Below are 9,701 nucleotides of genomic sequence, written 5' to 3' on the forward strand. Positions count from 1 at the left end.
GACCCCTTCCTTGATGTGTTTAGGACTTGAAAACATCAAAAGACCTTAGACCATATGTGTTTACGGCCGTAAACACATGGAGAAGTGGTCCATGGGCCGTAAACTACATATAGGAATGATTTGATGCCACAATCACTTCCATAGGCTTACACTTCAAGTAGAATTACTCCTAAGGACTTATAAGGCTTCAAAACACAAAGTGGTCAAAGGAGCATGAGTTTAAGGCCGTAAACTCATGGGTTTACGACCGTAAACTCAATGAGTTATGGTCTAAAAACCGTAAACTCAAATAGATGGTTCCCTTGAACCCTAAACTCAATAGCAATGTCCTACAACAATTAGATGCAATCTTTAGGACTTATAGCACTTATATAAGGTGTTTAACATGCCCTAGTATGTCTTAACTTTGTTATTTAGTTGTTTAAAGATTAATTGGTTACATATATGTGATGTTATATGTTAACTAGGATCATAGAGTGTGTACAAGTCTTCACTTGACACCTAGCATCCTATACAATCCGTTAATTCCAACCACTCACTGCAGGTGAGTTCATACCCCTTTACTTAACCTTTTAATTGTTTTTAAATGCTTTTATGGGGGGGGGATACAAGTTGAATCATGCTAGTATTATATCAATCACATGTGATTAATAACTAGCATACAAATGGATTTACTACACTTTTAGCTGTTTTACCAAACAGATTACTTCAAATGGCTTTCCAAAACGTTTTTACTTGTTTAAAACTCTTTATCAAACTGTCTTACATACTGAATGTTTCTTTTCAAACTCTGTTACATTTGTGTTTCAAACATAGATTTTTCTTATACTTTACTTTGAACTGTTCTTATCAAACAAACCGTTTTCAAAAGGTTTTACAAAACTTCTTTTATACTTTTATATTGTCAATTGCATGCCTATATATGTATAGTTATATAAGTAATGTTTAAAGGACTTAGGAAGGCTAGCTCGCTTTAACTCATTTTCCTTGTTTGGATGTGGCTTTAGGGTATCGGTTATCCGTCCGAAGGTCGTTTAAATATTAGTTATATACCATGTGTACATATATAGTCATAAAAGTTCTATCAGTCAATTCAATACCCTTGGGTAGCAAGGGTATAGTTTCATGTTCATACATACAAGTCATATTACTAGTAAACTACGATAGGCGTAGTTTAAGAAGTTACTAATACTATTACTAGAACAATGAATCATACAATGAGTCAGTTCATTCATGATACAATGAGTCAGTTCATTCATGAGTCAATACTTGCTAGATAGAGAAAGAACACACAATACAGCTAGTACACACAGAACATTACAATACTTGCTAGATAGAGACAGAACACACAATACAGCTAGTACACACAGAACATTACAATACTTGCTAGATAGAGAAAGAACACACAATACAGCTAGTACACACAGAACATTACAATACTTGCTAGATAGAAAGAGAACACACAATATAGCTAGTACACACAGTACATTACAATACCATACAGAGAGAACATACATACAAGCTAGACAGAGGGAGAACGTACAATACATCTAGCACATTCATTACATATACATTTTTACATTTACGTGAGCCACTAAACGGGGCATGTCACTACCTGCCATGACCGTTTTGTATCCAGAATCTCCTTAATTGGGGAGCGTATGAGTTTGTGTATAGATCTATACTAGATTGACTATCCTACACCTTGCTGCTCGCTACATTGGGACTTGCAAGTCTACGGGTGCCAAATGTCATTTCTTACGACGTCTTACATCGTCGTTTTTCTATTGAGTCGGTAGCAGGATACAGGCCGATCACATGGTACTTTAAATTACAATTGGTTTAAAGTAGTTAGTACATCAGTAGTTACTTATTACAACACTACAGCACTATATTATTTTCCCATTACATTCACTTCGTGAACATTCACACGATGCACGGTAATGTAAAAGCTATATTTTTGGTTAATGATAGGCAGATTTGGGAAATTACGCACTCTTACAAGAGTCACACACATATACTAGATGCCTTGGTAGAAGGCTACTTTTAGTAGGAAACATAGGGTTTTCTAGGAGATTCAAAACTTTTACATACTTATACTTCACATACTTACAAATACTTTCTTACAAATACAGACACTAAAATACTTATGATCTCACCAGCTTTAAAGCTGATACTCTCTTTCAAAATAACTTGTATCCTCAGGTCATCAGTAGACAGGTACCGATGCAAGGTTTAGAGAAGATGGAGCTCGTTCAAGACTCATCTTTCATTTTGATTTATATTTTGGTGTCTATATAACTTGACAGAACACACTTGTATTAAAATTATATTATTAATGCAATGGATGATGTTGTTACTTGTTTACTACTATTCATTGTTGTGATACTGTACATGACGTCCTCCGCCCCAGAACGTTTCTACCGTTCATGGGTTGGGATGTGACATCCATGTCAATGACAACACAACATTTCATTATATATATATATATATATATATATATATATATATATATATATATATATATATATATATATATATATTAAATCCAAGGGAGCTTAGTAATAGTACTTTTTTTACCGTTAGGTTTTTGCCACAAGAATTTAGTGAATTTTACACTTTTAGTCCCTAAAGTCAAAACTTTTACATTTTTATGTTTTGATTCAGTTTTTGTGTCTTTAGGTTTTTGCCACATATCTTTAGTGACTTTGACATTTTTAGTCCTTGCAGTGAAACGCTTTACATTTTGGTGTTTTTGCCACAAATCTTTAATGAATTTGACACTTTTCGTCATTGTAGTCAAAACTTTTACATTTTGACATAAAAAACACAAAAAACCTTCATTAGAATTTTGCCACCATATTTTCCCAACTTTGACAACTTTGAATTTTGCCATCATATTTTCCCAACTTTGACAACATTAACATTATTGTCACAACATTTTTGGATTTTCTCCACCAATGTCCCTTTTTTTGGTTGTACAAATTTTAGGAGGTGTCAACTTACTCCCCTATTTGTGGTGATTTACAATTTCAACACATATCTTTTAAAATTTGCCGATTTTTCCCATATTACCCCAAAAACGGCGTAGCCGCGGGTTCTTTACTAGTTATGATTAACTTTAATCCATTAAATACAGACATACTAATGATATTGACATAAACATTAAAACATATAGGATTGTCTTGTGTTTTTTTTTTAAATTATAAATAGATATTTCCTTTGAGATGTGTTTTTCATTTTTAGAAATAATGGGAGGAAAATGGTTTCATAATCCAAAAAGAGGGGAAGGGTACGAGTGGAGGTTCTGGTCCAATAACAAGAATCCTGAATTCAATTCGGGATGAGCACATCATCCACTGTTTATTACTCTATGTGCGGTTCATTTTACGGATGCGCATTGGACAAGACGCTTTACATATCAAACACACCAACAAGATTCCATCGTCATGCGCCTACACAAAGTCTATCACCGGTTCTCTGTCTTTTCCCTCACTTCACCCCCTTTTCTTCCTCATCCATCTTCAACCCTCTTCTCTTCTTATTCCCCATCTTTTCTCTCTTCCAAAAGCTGTCGAATTTCATCATCAACACCGCCTTCCACCCGCAACCCTTTTCTTCAAACCATGTCTACCTCACGATTACACAATCTTGTCCCTCTTGCAGCAATCGCTACCGAAGACGCTGCTGGTCCTAATGGGTCAACAGCTACGCCTGAAGATGATGGTACTTGTTTTTCGATATTCATCTGAATTAATTCTTCTTGGAAGCACTGGTTATTAAATTGGATAATCGATTGTAATCGGATAGTTTTGTTTTTAACTCCCCAACCAAAGTATAGGAAATTCCATTTAGATTCAAATCATCGATTATGAGTTGTGAGTCTGCTCTGAAAATTTGGTTTGTAGCCAAGAAACTGGAATTCAAGGATTCTGCAAACTGCTGACTGCTGACTGCTTATGTTGATAGATGTGTTCCAAGTAAAAAACAAGTGAAATACTCACTCCCACCTTGCCTTTGGTGCTAGGCTGGTTACAATTTAATCTATATAATAGGGAGACTGCTTAGGTTGGAATAAAATCCGTACTAGTGTTGCATATAAAGTCAAAATCGGCTTCTTAGACTTGTTCTCAATCTGCTCTGATACTGATAGTTTCAGACCTGGTGTAGGCAATCGATTGTAGTGGCTATTGCACACAATTTGAACTTTGTTAAATTCACTAATGAATTCATTTCAACATGCTTATGGTTTCATTGGGTATTTAAGAAGTTGGCATAAGTTTGCAATGGAGTTGACTAACAGTCTGTTTCTCATTTTGAATGTGCAATCAGAATCAAACAGTGGATACCGTCTTCCTCCAGCAGAGATCAGAGATATTGTTGATGCTCCACCACTTCCAGCTTTATCGTTTTCTCCACAGAGAGATAAAATTTTATTCTTAAAGCGAAGATCTTTACCTCCATTGTCAGAGTTGGCGAAACCAGAGGACAAGCTTGCAGGCGTTCGTATTGATGGGAAATCTAATACCCGCAGCAGGATGTGGGTGATAAGGATGCTTGTTCTTGCTTATTGTTAATTTGTAATTGTAATACAGTGTCAACTTTTTTATGCTCCCTGCTTTCATGTGGAGTGGTTGATAGATGAATAATTATTTTTGGTTGTTTGCATGTAGGTCATTCTATACTGGTATTGGGATCCATGATTTAAGGGATGATGGCACATTAGGCCCAGAAAAATTGATACATGGCTTTCCAGATGGATCTAAACTCAATTTTGTTACATGGTAACCTTGGAATTTGAATAGACTAATGTTATTCTGTGTGTTGTGTCATTTTCTAATTAATTCCATTTTGTTTGTTAATGTTAGGTCAACTGATGGTCGGCATTTAGCCTTCAGCATTCGGGGGCAAGATCAGGTAATGGCTGTTTCAAAATGAAGCACCATGATTATAGCTCATTTGGCAACTAGAAAATAGTTATATCCAGTCATATTATTTGATGAGCCTGATGAGTGAAACAGGAGGAAGAGGATGATGTTGGCAGCAAGCTGAGAGTCTGGGTTGCAGATGTGGAGACAGGAAAAGCTAAACCCTTGTTTCAGTCACCGGATGTGTTCCTGAATGCAATCTTTGACAAGTATGGATCATCTTGAAATATTATATTTTATATCTTGTTTGGTAAATAGTAAAATGTTTGTTTTGAATTTTGATTGGCAGTTATGTGTGGGTGAATGATTCGACTCTGTTGGTTTGTACAATCCCAGCATCTAGAGGAAAGCCACCAAAGAAACCGTTAGTCCCCTCTGGTCCTAAAATCCAATCCAATGAGCAGAAAACTGTTGTTCAAGTTCGAACCTTCCAAGATCTTCTTAAAGATGAATACGATGAAGATTTGTTTGAGTATTATGCCACCTCACAGCTTCTTTTGGTTTCTTTAGACGGGAGTGTGGGGAGCCAGCTTTATACACATCACTTGATCCCTCCCCTGATCAGAAATACATTTTACTTACTTCGCTTCATAGACCCTTCTCTTTTACTGTCCCATGTGGAAGATTTCCCAAAAAGATTGATCTTTGGTCTGCTGCTGATGGAAAATTTTTTAGGACACTTTGTGATTTGCCTGTTGCTGAGGACATCCCAATTGCTTTTAACAGTGTCCGAAAAGGCATGCGCTCCTTGAACTGGAGGGCAGATAAGCCTTCAACTCTCTACTGGTATGTAATATGTAATATGTAATAACTTACTTGAAAACCTTGAAAAGTGTGTTATATAATAACACTACTTATATTATATTTGGGTAAAGGGTGGAGACTCAAGATGGAGGTGATGCCAAAGTAGAAGTTTCTCCTCGTGACATAGTCTACACACAGGCTGCTGAAGGTGAAGACCACCCAAACATCTTTCATAAGCTTGATCTTCGCTATGGGTAAGTTTTTTTTTTTTTTTTTTTTTTTTTTTTTTTTTTTTTTTTAATATCTGCAGAGGAATAAGCTGGTGTGATGATTCGCTTGCATTGATATATGAATCTTGGTACAAAACACGACGTGTAAGAACCTGGTTGGTCTCCCCTAATAAATCATCCAATGAGAATCCTCTAGCTCCACGCCTGTTGTTTGATAGATCATCTGAAGATGTGTACTCTGACCCTGGTTCTCCCATGCTGCGGAGAACTCCTGATGGGACTTATGTTATTGCCAAGTTCAAGAAGGAGGATAAACAAGCCACATACCTGTTGCTAAACGGAAATGGTGCTACCCCAGAAGGAAACATACCTTTTCTAGATCTGTTTGACATGTAAGTAAAGTCTTATTAGTCCATTATGCATCATATTTCAAAACATCTGATATGTGAGTATGTGACACAGAGATACGGGTGAAAAGGAGAGAATATGGCACAGCGACAAGGAGAAGTATTATTTATGAGAGTGTGGTGGCTCTAATGTCGGACCAGAAGGAAGGGGAGTTGCAGGTGAATGAGCTGAAGGTCCTGACTGAAAACACACAGTATTACATACAGAGATGGCCGGAGAGGAAAGCATGCCAAATCACAAGGTTCCCGCATCCATACCCTCAGTTGGCTTCATTACAGAAGGAGATGGTGAGGTACGAGAGAAAGGATGGAGTCCAACTGACTGCAACTTTGTACCTGCCACCCGGGTATGACCCCACACGAGACGAGCCTCTGCCTTGTCTGGTGTGGTGTGGTCGTATCCCGGAGAGTTTAAAAACAAAGAAGCAGCTGGACAGGTTCGTGGCTCTCCTAATGAGTTTGCAGGCATAGGCCCAACATCACCACTGCTTTGGCTCGCAAGGAGGCATGCACCCTCTCCTCTCTCTTTTTATATTTACTTTTGACCTTGTAGTATTTCATTGAATCTTTTCCCCATGTTTCTTGTTTTTTCAGGTTTGCTATATTATCCGGGCCAACAATTCCCATCATTGGTGAGGGAAAGGAAGAAGCAAATGATAGGTAATCGTAATACTTCCTAGATCCTTGTTTTAATTTCTTATAGAGAGTAACTTATTGGTGGGTGAGCAGGTATGTTGAGCAGCTTGTTGCGAGTGCAGAGGTAGCAGTGGAGGAAGTCATCCGCCGTGGGGTAAAAATCAAATCAAATCAAATCAAATCTATTCCGAACCACCATATCATATGTAACTGAGTGAGATGTTTATGTGGTTCAGGTGGCTCATCCAGGCAAAATTGCAATCGGGGGACATTCTTATGGGGCGTTTATGACAGCAAATCTGTTGGCACATGCCCCTCATCTTTTCAGTTGTGGCATTGCTCGCTCAGGAGCTTACAATAGAACACTTACACCTTTTGGGTTTCAGGTAAGACCGACACATGGCAGACTTTGGTTGGTTTTTTTGCTCGTAATTTATAATTTATTATGTTGTTGACTGTTGAGTAGAACGAGGATAGAACCCTCTGGGAAGCTACTGATACTTACATCAAGATGAGTCCTTTCATGTCTGCCGATAAGATTAAGAAGCCCATCCTGCTTATCCATGGAGAAGAAGACAACAACTCAGGAACACTGGCAATGCAGGTGGGATTGGCTTTTATGACCTCATCAACCATATATATAATCCTCTCCTTCAACTTGTCTCTGCTGTTGTTTGTAAAGATCTTATCTTTTTTTTGGTGCAGTCGGATCGTTTCTTCAATGCGTTGAAGGGGCATGGGGCACTCTCTCGCCTAGTCGTTCTACCGTTTGAGAGTCATGGTTATTCATCGCGGGAGAGCATAATGCATGTCCTTTGGGAGACAGATAGGTGGCTACAGAAATTTTGTGTTTCCAACTCTTGTGAAGAAAAAGAAGATACCGATGAAACCAAAGCAACTGTTGATACAGAGATTGAAGACATTGGAGTTGATACTCTTCATTACAATACAAGATCATCACTTTGGTAATTTCTGTGCTCATTATACAACTTGTAGTCAGAAACAACCAGTATGGCTATATGTCCTATTGGTTTTTTGACATATTGCATGTTTCAGACCTCTCTGGTTTGGGTCGGAGCTGACAGGGTCCATTGTTATATGAAGAAAATTGTTGGCATGCCGTTTAGCTCTTAACAAAAACATGATATGGCTGACAATTCTTCTGCTTGATGTTGTACAAGATGTGAAGGGAAGGCTACTGTTGTATAATCAATCCATCATAAAAAAAAACCAACTTTGTAATAATGTATGTATTTCATATTCTTTCGGCAATGTGGATTTATCTACATTGTTGGATGCAAAGATTCAAAAAGTTCATCTAATTGATCCAGCTGCCAGTCAAGACATTTCCATCTTCAGGATTGGTTCGGTTTGTTCACAAGTGATGGGAAACATCCGATTTGTGCTGGAAGGTTCAAAGTAGCTTTTCCATATGATTTTGTAGAAGCATAAACTGATCAAATAGGTACTAGGGGTCCAGATGCCGGTCAGCCGGAGCTCAAATAGTTAAGGACATGCCAAAGCCTAGGTCCAAAGTAACAAAGCCCATGTTAATACATGGCCGTATGCATTATAGATATAACTAGAAGCTGCTAGTCCCTGCGTTGCATTGACACAGACGGGTTTATCCATATTTTATTTTAGATGAAAATAGCATATGATACTCAAGACGTAACATACGATGTTCAAAAGGCATTGTACCAAAAAATTACACGATGACATTTTCTGTAAATTACGGGAACAACTTTTGTAATTTTTCTGTAAAAAAAAAAAAATACACAAGAACATTTTTTATAAATTACGGGGATAATTTTTGTAATTTATTTTCTACACAGGGGTCAAATCTGCCAAGATATAAAAATCTTAGACATATGGAATGTTTTTGTAAAAAAAAAACTTTACAAGGGTCTTTTCTGTAAATTAAAAAATTAAAGGGACTAAATCTGTCAAAATCTAAATTTTTTGTGGCAAAACTTCAAAAATACAAGACATTATTGTTCATAGGCGTTTTGGTATTTATTCTATAAAGTAATGGACTGTAAGTATGAGTCAGCTTGGTATCGAAACTAAGAATACTCAAGACGTATACTTGATAGATACCATATAATTACCATATGGTACGAGTTTCTATACTAGTACAAGATCTTCCTATTATAATACCAATTTTCTTGTGTAACAATTCATATTTGAGGTTGTAGAACTTAGGCTCATTTGCAACGAAACACAAAATAGGAGGTTGGTGACTTTGAGTTGAAGTATATCATATGAGAGAGTTATGAGTGTTTATTTATTTAATTTTTTTTTTGCGTATATCCTGTTAAGAAAAGAGACAAAGTTTGGGAAATTTAAGTTTTTTAAGTAGCTATGTAACTCAAGTCATATGAGAAGTGATTTATGAGTGTTAAAAATTAGATGAAAATTTTGGCAAGAAAAGAAAAAGCAAGATTGAAAATTTAAGTCTTTAAGTATCCATTTTTTGAGTTATGTAAGTGTGGTTATACTTACCCAAATTAGTTATTCTTAAGCCTAACATTTACCCAAGATAAAGAAGTAGGAAGAACAGTTAGCACATTCGGAGATCGTATGCAAGAGTTATGATGGTCGAAATTGATGGGTTTTGGCCATAAGAACATCCTATGTGCTCATGCAAACCCTAATGCTTGGATCTAGGTTTCTCTATTGTACATGCAATGTATTCAAGACTTACAATCTTAGATCTAACATATTATAAACTGAAATTAGGGTTTAGAGAATTA

At 36.8% G+C, this 9,701-nt stretch overlaps 1 pseudogene across 1 annotated transcript; it reads left to right on the plus strand.

The window, feature by feature from the left end:
* The first annotated feature begins 3,313 nt into the window (after window positions 1-3,313).
* LOC145120149 (putative glutamyl endopeptidase, chloroplastic) lies at window positions 3,314-8,267 on the plus strand (annotated as a pseudogene). Its single transcript, XR_013714132.1, has 14 exons — window positions 3,314-3,726; window positions 4,333-4,540; window positions 4,674-4,784; window positions 4,869-4,917; window positions 5,022-5,137; window positions 5,218-5,714; window positions 5,804-5,926; window positions 5,983-6,294; window positions 6,365-6,814; window positions 6,904-6,969; window positions 7,039-7,099; window positions 7,182-7,331; window positions 7,412-7,549; window positions 7,651-8,267. The product of XR_013714132.1 is annotated as a putative glutamyl endopeptidase, chloroplastic (transcript).
* The last annotated feature ends 1,434 nt before the right edge of the window (window positions 8,268-9,701 follow it).

Source organism: Lactuca virosa, chromosome 6, assembly GCF_052849685.1.
Source record: "Lactuca virosa cultivar CGN04683 chromosome 6, Lactuca_virosa_CGN04683_v6, whole genome shotgun sequence".
In the NCBI taxonomy this organism is placed as follows: Eukaryota; Viridiplantae; Streptophyta; class Magnoliopsida; order Asterales; family Asteraceae; genus Lactuca; species Lactuca virosa.